Source organism: Rhagoletis pomonella, unplaced genomic scaffold (genome assembly GCF_013731165.1).
Source record: "Rhagoletis pomonella isolate Grant_MI unplaced genomic scaffold, Rhpom_1.0 Rhpom_scaffold_00011, whole genome shotgun sequence".
In the NCBI taxonomy this organism is placed as follows: Eukaryota; Metazoa; Arthropoda; class Insecta; order Diptera; family Tephritidae; genus Rhagoletis; species Rhagoletis pomonella.
Window position 1 is genome coordinate 4799270 of NW_023458565.1, and position 10397 is coordinate 4809666.

A 10397-nucleotide genomic window follows, 5' to 3' on the forward strand; every position below is an offset into this window, starting at 1 on the left:
GCTGCCTCAGATTTTATTATGGGCAACAAAAGATGAAACCAACACTTCTGCTATCACAGTGTTCCACAAGACCAAGCACCTTCAGCGGAGGTGGTGGCAGTATGGAGTCATATGGAAAATACACAGATGCAACAAGCAAGTGTTTCCACTTATCCTTACCCCTGAAGCTCTTGCCTGCAGCAACCAAATCCTTATAGCAGAAGTTTGATAAGTACATAGTGTGAGAACACTATAAGACAAGCTCTAGGTCCGACCGAGCTTTCTTCAACTAAGATGATAACACACCACAGGCCATCCAGTCCACATATTAACGTGAAGTAATACAATCCTACCTAACCGTACTACAATTTCTTACTCGCTATTGGGCTACTAGCACCGCAATTAATGAAGAGTAAATGAACTGAATTATTAAAGATTTATCCGGCTTGCATGCATATCACAGCATCAATAAACTGAACCCGGTGAAAAGTCATCTAAAGCAGACAGTTTCGGATGTATGTATGTATGTATGTATGAATGCTTGCACGACCAGTTTCCTGTCGGACTGTACTAATATAGCCATAGCTTTGACTAGCCAGCATTAAAACCCACATGACATGCAATAAGTCACTTTGACATATGCACGTATGCTTATAAATGCAAAAACAATGCTCTTAGTGGTCACAATGCCTACTCTTAAAAATTCAATGAATTTTCTTGCTACTGACCGAAGTATCAAATTTGTCTAAAATTACAAAACTTACATACCAACTATTCAGGTTCAACTGTAAAGCTCACACATCCATCAGAGCGAAGTCACAAAAATTTGATTGCTTACGTCTGTATATACAGTATTGGGCATATCAATAACACCCCACTTCAAAGTGATATTGTTTGCCACTGATGTTTATTTATTAATATTTAAGAATTTTTGGTTAAAATACAGTTCATTCCCTAACAAAACCCATGCAAACCAGGGACAGAAAATAATAGTTATTATGAAGGATTTTTATTTTGAAATCATTGAAAAATCATTTTGATTTATACTTTTTCGCTCATTTTTAATCGTTATTTTATAATTTTTATTTTTTCGATTAAAAATAATCGTTATTTTATAATTTTTATTTTTTCGATCATTTTTAATCGTAATTTTATGATTTGATCAAGAAAATAAAAATCATAAAATAGCGATTAAATTTAATTTTAATTACAAAAATCTTAACGATTACGGTCCCCGATATAAACCCAAGTTTAAAACTTTGTAGAAAACTAAAAAAAATCGAACTTTTTTCTTCCAAATTTCAAACCTTTTCATTAAATTTTTGTGTAATAATGTGCATGTTTAAATTGGCTAAAAATTACCGTTGATTCTTTAATTTGTTTCTAAAAAAAATTTTCGGTAATTTTTAGACAATTTTACTTTATTGCTTTACTTTAATGGTCTATAAAACTCTTCACTTAAAAAACCTTTAACACTTCTCAGAAAAAATTTTCAAATTTGTATAGATATTTTTTGAAATTTTTTTTGTTTTCTACATTATTTTAAATTTGGGTTCATATGGGTTTCATTTTAATTGAAAATTCTTAAATATATTTAAATTAATAAACATAAATGGCAAACAAAATCAATTTGAAATGGGCGTGCAATTGATATGACCGATACTGTAGTATATACGAATAGCTTCAACTGATGACAGTCAGCAAAACTCTTGTGAGTGTCTTCATTCATGCATTTCACTCCCGCATACGAAAGTGGAGTACACAATTTACATACTATCTAAATTACATTTAAAGTGCCAAATGGTATACGCATTCATGCGGCTTAACTTGTAGATAGTCTCATCAAGTAATGGATGCAAAATGCAACAGGAGTTTGCAAGTTAGGAACAGAGACAAAAGCTGGTCACAACGAACTAGGCGCTAACAGAAATGCATGTGCAAATGTAATACCGTGACTGCTATTCGAACCATAAGAGGTGAAAGACCCTTTATTATGTAGCCAACTCACCTACACCACTAACATATAAATTTATGTGTGTATGTACCTACTACTAAGATTCTGCCTTAGGGCAAAGTTTGCTAAATTTGCGGTGGTAGTGGTTTGAGGTGTAGAGCAGCTTAAATAGTAAATTCACTTATAAGCCACTGTGCAGCCCGAACTAAACCGAATCGCACCAAATCAAATCAAACAGCAGTGAAGTGAGCGCCCATGCACAAGTTTATACATGCACACAAGGAAGTGGTATATATGTAACTCACCATTCATATATGTACGTATGTATATGTAAATATGTATATATGCATGTACATTTGTACAATATGCCTCCTAGTATGCTGCATGCATACCAACTACGGAAATTTGCAAAAATTATTGCGTATACGCACCGGTGTACAACATCTACCTACATACATACATACACTTTGTCAATCATCTCGGCACTGTCCACTTTGCCGTCACCAAGGTTTTTTTCGTATGTTTACTAACAAATTTATTAGTGTGTTTGTATTTAAAAGTGTTTTGTTGTTATCGAGCATGCAATTTATAGTAGGAAATTTCAATTCAATACTCAAAATTTTCGAATTCCTCCTTTTGCATTTAAAAAGCACAAATGCTTCTATTGTGCTTAGTTATACCCAACCATACCTGCGTCAGAATATTTTAGTTATCCATGCTAGTCACAGATTGATTTTTCCAAGCTCGTTGATTGCTGCATTTTGTGGTAAATGCTATTGTTTGTGCGTGGCTCTGTATAAAGTTTCGAAGCAAAAGTTGCAATGTAATTGCTTATTGTGGTACACATAAATTCGTTTCCTAGTTAACATTGCAAATTTAATTTACATTTAATTAATGCATCCGGAATTCACTAGTTTTTTTTTATTTCTAAGAAACTTTCAGACTTTTCATACATTTATGCTTGACTTACACATATTTGGTGTCAGATTGCAATTCGCATAACTTTAATTTAATTTTGAAGTATTAAAAGTTCAAAAATTACTGCGAATATGAAATGACGGAATAAGAACGTCGCACAGTGGTACTGCCCCATACATTTCTTGCGAAAACTTAGGAGTTGGCGTAGGGCTTTAGTTTCTCTTATGTAACATTTGTGTACACAAATCAAGAAAAACTCGGAAAATGGTCATGATCGGTTTATTCTAAAGCGTACCTCCCATACAAGCCTAACCTCAAAAAGGCCTTAAAAATGCCATAAAAAGTGTACCGATGATAATAGAACTCCAAAATTTCGTCCAACTGTTTATAATAATATTATAAGTAAACACTCTAAAAATGGGCGTGATCGGATTACCTTTAAGTATACCTCCCATACAAACCTAACCTGAAAATCGCCCTAAAAATGCCAGCGCTGAGAATGCGATAAACAACCAGTGGAAATTGATTTAAACTGAAAGAGTATGTAATTATGTAACATTTCGGAAGTAGTAGTCTCTGATTGCAGTTAAATGTAGCTTATTTTGCAGGTCTAAGAATCCGAAGGAATATGATTATTTTTCTACTTTCGTAAAATTAGTTATAAACAGATAACCAAATTCTTCGCAGTCTTTGTTCTTTCTGTTTTAAGCTTAGTTTCCAGCTCTTAAAGCAAGGGTGAAGAAAAAAATTGCCATTATTTCGTGTGGGTGGCCAAGGAATATATATATTCCATTTTCCATTGGCTACTCATCAAAGCTGATATAAAAAAAAAATATTTTTATAATTTTCATAATATGTTGCGCGGAGAAAGCATCGGATCTGGGTACTACCTAGTATTGGTACGCGTCTCAAACAAATCGGCCACGCCTAATGATATAATAATTTGCTCTTATTGTTTTACTGACATTTATATTTGCAAGTAAACCAGATAAATATATATATATGTATGTATGGATAATAATGCCATTACAACGTCTACTACATACAAACTTTTTATGTGTACCTACAAAGAGAGAGCACTTCTGGCATATCAGCTCCTCTTCTCTAACCAACTTTAATTGCATTGTTATCGAAGGAATGCGCGGACAAACTGCGGTCAGCCAAATGATAAATTCGTCATTGCAAAGTTACTCAAAGTGCCCGGCAAGCAGTATTCCTTTGTCGCAGGAAAATTACAAAATACCCAATCGCATGTCCGCCAACAAGCCAAGGCGAGTAATTTCGCCCCCGACCGCAATAACGGAGCAACAAATATGGCAGTTGACCACTTAATTGATGGTTGCTCAGCATGGCTGCTGAACCGTGGCGCTGAGCAATTCATGCGATAAAGAGCGGAAGCTTATTCAGATACGATTTTAATTATAGCGCAGGAAGTTCACAGCAATGCAGAGCGAAATGAAAAACTATACGTACTTCTTTCTTTCTTTCTTTTTTTGGCGCTGTAACCGCCTAAGCGATTTTGGCCGAGTTCAGCAAAGCACGCCAGTCGTTTCTCCTCTGTGCCAACTGACGCCAATTGGAAACGCCAAGTGAAGCCAAGTCCTTCTCCACCTGATCTTTCCATCGCAGTGGGGGCCTCCCTCTTCCTCTGCTACCACCAGCGGGTTCCGAGTTGAATACTTTCAGAGCTGGAGCGTCGGTGTCCATTCGAACGACATGGCCAAGCCAGCGGAGCCGCTGTATTTTAATTCGCTGCACTATGTCCATATCGTTGTAAAGCTCATACAGCTCATCGTTCCATCGTCTGCGGTACTCGCCGTCGCCAACGCGTAAAGGACCGTAAATCTTCCGCAAAATCTTTCTCTCAAACACCCCAAGAGCCGCCTCATCGGATGTTGTCATTGTCCATGCTTCTGCGCCATATACCAGCACGGGCATGATGAGTGACTTATAGAGCGCGGTTTTCGTACGTCGAGAGAGGACTTTACTCTTGAATTGCCTACTCAGTCCAAAGTAGCACTTGTTGGCAAGAGTGATTCTACGTTGGATTTCAATGCTGACATTATTATCGGTGTTAATGCTGGTTCCCAAGTAAACGAAATTCTCTACTTTCTCGAAATTGTAACTGTCAATAGTGACGTGGGTGCCAAGGCGCGAATGTGCTGACTGTTTGTTTGATGATAGGAGATACTTCGTCTTGTCTTCGTTTACCACCAGACCCATTCGCTTTGCTTCCCTATCCAACTTGGAAAAGGCAGAACAGACTTCGCGGTTTTTAATTTTAATTAACTATGATAAAACTAACTTTAATACACTTTTCTTTCAATACACTTTTTTCTGCACTTCGCAGATTGTTTTTCGAATTCTGGACAAATAAAATAAAGATCGAAATTTTACATTATTATGTCTGATGGAATTCAAACTTGGGACCACCTACAAAAGAACATGTAACCAAGTAAGCAAATATGTAATGTTAAATAAAATAAGTAAATAAATAAGAATATAAAAAATTTAAAAAAAAATTTAATTAATAGTTATGTCAAAAAGTTTTTAGCTACAAGTAAGTTGACATCTAATGCAGAGGAAGCAAGTTCTCACTATTTTGCGGTCATCGCCCTTTAAAAGTTAATAAATAGCTACCACTAGTGGACTCGCAGTTAGTTAAAAGTTAGCTACAAACTAGTCCCATTTCCTGCAGGGTATCTAAACATACATACTTTTACCTTAAAAGTATGCCTTTGAACTGCACAAGCATACAAATTTTATAATATCCACACCGCTATGGCTTATGGCAAATATATACACGCCTACAAATAATAAATATATTAAACTCTTACGGACAGATGTCGGAATATTCTTTGCTGCCATTGCTTTTACCTAGCATCACTGAATCGTTTGCGATTTTCTTTTGATTTGTTTATTAGGCGCTATGCTTATGAAATTATTTGCATAATTTTTTGCGATTTTTTTTTTGTGGCTATAATTTAACCCGAGGTAATTGCCTTAAAAGTGCGGTAATTGAGATAGTGAGAAGCAAGCAGGTGTTTGTTTGCTCAAAGCAATTTCTTTATTATTTTTCAATATGCTATGTATTTTCAACAGAAATTGTTGAAAAAATGCCGATAACCGTGATAACGTATCAATTTTTCGCACTTTTTGCTGATGATTTTCTATAAAGAATCCGTTTTTTACCGTAAGTATAAAAAATCTGGGAAAATAAATTCTATACAGATTTTTGTCAAACCTCTTTTTACGAAAAATGCAAAATGAGCTTGCAAATCGCACAAAACCTCAAAAAACCGGAAAATCCAAGAAGGCGGAATGTTCCCATACCAGATTTTGGAGGCCAGACTATGAATCCATAACCTTCGCGTCAAATGTTCCGAACTAAATTTTTTCTTAAGTCTATGAAATTTACTGGGCAAAAAACCAAAAAAAAAAACAAATACAAATGACATACATGTATATGAGGAGGAATGGCCTCCTAAATGTATGCTTTAATATTGACAATAATTAAAATAACCTGCTAATCAGCAGCTTAGGATTATGATTTACGTAGATTAAGATTCATACAAGGAAGAAGGTAAAGTTGAGTATGTAGAAGAAGAAAGGAATAAAGCAAAAACTAAAATAAAAGTAAAGAAACCTAAAGATAAAGACAAAGAATAAGGCACGTTTAAATACCCAATATAATGAAAAGAATGAAGATACAAATCATGATAAAAATAAAGGAAGAGGTAAAGATTAAAGTGAATAAATACCTTTGGCTATGTTATGTTATTTTATATTACGCTATACTATATTATGTGATGTTATGTTATGATATGTTATGTTATATTGTTTAACGCATTTCAACTCACTACAGCTCACTTCAAATCACCTCAATTCCCATCATCTTACCCCAAATAACCTCAAATCAACTCCACTTAATTCACCTCAACTCACCTTAACCCCCCTCACACCAACTCATGTTATTTCACCTCAACTCACCTTAGCTCACCCCATTTCATCTCTACTTAATTCACCTCCCCTCACTTCAACTCACCATAACCCGCCTCACACCAACTAATGTTATTTCACCTGAACTCACCTCATCTCACCTCTTCTCAACTCATCTTAATTTATCTAAATTCATCTCACCTTAACTCACTTCACTTCAATTCACTTCACCTTAACTCTACTAAACTCACGCTCCCTAATTTAGTAGTGGAATTTTAACCGCTGGGCGAACACTAATCTTATGGTGATTTCGTTTCTACCAAAAAATTTCGCATTTTGATTGCTCCTTTCTCTTTACGTGTTCGATTCTAAAATGAGGGAAAACGGTGAGAAAATTTTGTGTTTGTTTATTAAAACGCCACACTCCTGTTAGGCAAAAAATACACACTTTCTGCCCTTTGAAGCTTTGTCAGGGGAGATGCTTGCCCTGATAATCAGATGGTTGCTTAAAACGATAATATTCAGCCTCATTGCGTAAGTCGTAAATTAGGCTAAATTGTATGGCTCGACAACATTGGCATTGTCTACTGTCGTGCTGAAATAAGTAAATGACGAAAATGGTCGAAAACTATACAGTGCTGCCAAGCTTTTCCATTTTAATACACTAGTCGAGTGGAAATTTTAGGCAATTACGTGAAATTATCGATACGATTCGACTCTCGACAAACGACTTGCATTCGACATGACTCTCGCAATGAGGCTGATTATGAAATGCGTGAGCTCTGGTCAAGGACAAGAATGCAAAAACATGCCCTTCTATAGGGTTGAGTGTAACATTAAATATATTTTGCACCGTGCAAGGGCAACATTTTTTTGGTAGAAACGAAATCACCATTAATAAATTTTCTTTAAAAAATTATCTTTTTCAAAGGCTCCGGCTTTTGCATTATTCCATCTTTCATTACCAAATAATACTCAGTAATATTTCCAAAAAACCAAAAGGTTGTAACGACCGCTTGGAAATGCAAACGTACTTCTTCTTTTCCTTTTTAGACGCTGTAACGACTTAGGGTATTTTGGTGTAGTTGCACAAATTACGCTAATCGTTTCTCTTCTGTGCCATCTAACACCAATTGGATATATCAAGTGAAGCCAAGTCATATCCACCTGTTTTTTTTTTCATAGCAGTGGGCCACTCTAATGCACATACATACATACTACTTACTTTTTCATCATACCCAATATGCAAAACGCGAGCAATTTTCCAACTTTTTTCCAATCTTGGCGAGATTCTTGATTCTCAAGTGGATATAGGAGATTTTTCTCGAACATTTTTTCCAAGGTTTAACTAAAAGTTGAATAAAGTTTTACTTTAAATTGATATCTATGCTTTTCTCAATCGGAGAACTCAGATCATTTTGAATGTAAAAAATGTGCCCCTTTGTTAGAGAATGCGTTGATTCTCCATTTGAGGTACACTTCAAAATCAACATTGGACCTTGGAATTTGTATTGGTTCTCTAATCTAAATGTTTATTACGTAGTTATTCGGCCTTCTAAATGCAGTTTAATTCTAAATTATGTAGATTGTCTAATCCTTTTTGTTTTAGAGAAGTTTTAAACCTTCTAAATTACGCTATAAAAATGGGCATTCGAGAAGCGATCTACACACATTTACCACCACATACATTTAAGATATGAAAATGTTCTTATTAAATACATCCTTTTGCGGTTCTGTGAAGACATTAAATAAAACAACCCTCCATTTGTTGGGTAAATCGCCTACGTAAATTTTCTCACAAAAAAAAATTAACAATATAAAAGTAAATGCTTGCAGATTATTCACCGCGATAAATTACTTACGATTAGTAAACTTTGTTTACAAAATATCTGCACATTTTTTGAATTTGCATTTTCTATAGCCAATGTGTGTATGAAAAAAAAAACCAACATTTGTTAACTAAATTGATTGCCAAAATAAACAAAGTCCACACGTCGCGCTTTGCCACAACAGAAATTTCATTATTCAGCTTTCATTTAATCGAATTTATCTTCCAATGGATTTCGCATAATCAAAGCGTGTATTGCCCAGCAATTTGTTCACTATTCACCTAATTAAGTGCAATAAATTTTATACAAGTGGCTGCACAAATGCCAACCTCATTCTTATCATTCTACATGTTGTTGTTATTGTTGTTGTAACATTTGTAGTTCAATAATGTGTGAAACTTTTCAAAGGCAACTGGCAACGGAAGCTTTTAGGACTTTGCCTTCAACTGACATTGTCCACCGCCGTAGGCAACAATGAACCCCAAAAAGCCTACTTGGCAGTGATAAAGTGTTATCTATAAAAGTGGATTTAGTCTGGTCGATCAATGGCAGTAAATCAAAGCAGGCAGTCACTTGCAGTTCCAAGACAAAAGGAAAATGTTTCAACATTTAACAAACGTAAAACCACAAAATATCATTTGTTATTAGCTTTGCGGGTCAATTGTGACCTCTTACGGCCCCACACACAGACACACACACACACACACACTCACATTTTGTTGTTCGTGGGGAAGAGAAAACAAAGAAACTGCTATGTGGTCAGATAAATCAGTTGAAATAGGCAATTTCCTGGTCATTCATATATGATTAAATCAGTAATTTCAACTTTAAACGATTAAGTGCACTTAGTGATTATGAAGTAGTTGGTTTGGTGGAAGTGTGCAAATGTGCAAACATACTTGCAAATATTTGCGGAAAACAATTGAGTTTTGAAGAATTTTAATTTAGATTCTTAACCAAAAAAAAATGCCAACAAGCGAATATTGTTTTAAATGAATGTACGAGTAAACTACTAAGAATACTTGGAGTTAGGATAAAGTAGTTAAAAACTATATTTGTATTTTATATATTTAAATAGAAAATAGAATTAAAAGAAAATACCGATGTACATACATATAGATTTCTGTCCTGGAAACCATTCCACATTCATTTTAACCGGCTTCACATAAAGGAGAATTATGCATATTTTTATTTATGTTACTGCATAACTTTGGACCACGTTAATCGATTTCAATAATTTTTTTTAAAGGAAAGGTGTTACGTCACAGCTGGCCTCATACTAATCCTGTTTAATTTCGATCATCGGATCATGAAAAAATTAACAAAAATCTAAAATTTTTGTATGAGAATTGAAGTCGGTTTTGTTTTTTGCAGGGTTCGTATTTGCACACACATGCGCAGCACATCCTAACATTTTACGCTCACACACGTGTGCTGTGCATATAAAAAATTAAAAACTTGCTCACATCACATGTGTGTGCTGTTTGGTAAAAAGCACGGGCACATGTGTGTACTTTATTTTTATTAATATAAAGCACACGCACATGTGTGTGCTTTGCGTAGAGAAACTTATACACTTCGATTTCTATCTCAAATCTTAAAATAATTTTTTAATATGTTTTCTGTCATATAAAAAACAAACAACATCTCACTTTTTATTGAATTGTCTTTCAAAAAATAACGTTTAATAAACAAATTCTTTTAACAATATATTATGTGCATGTGCATGGGCTGAAATTTGTACAAAAATCGGCTCACACACATGTGCATGTGCTTAA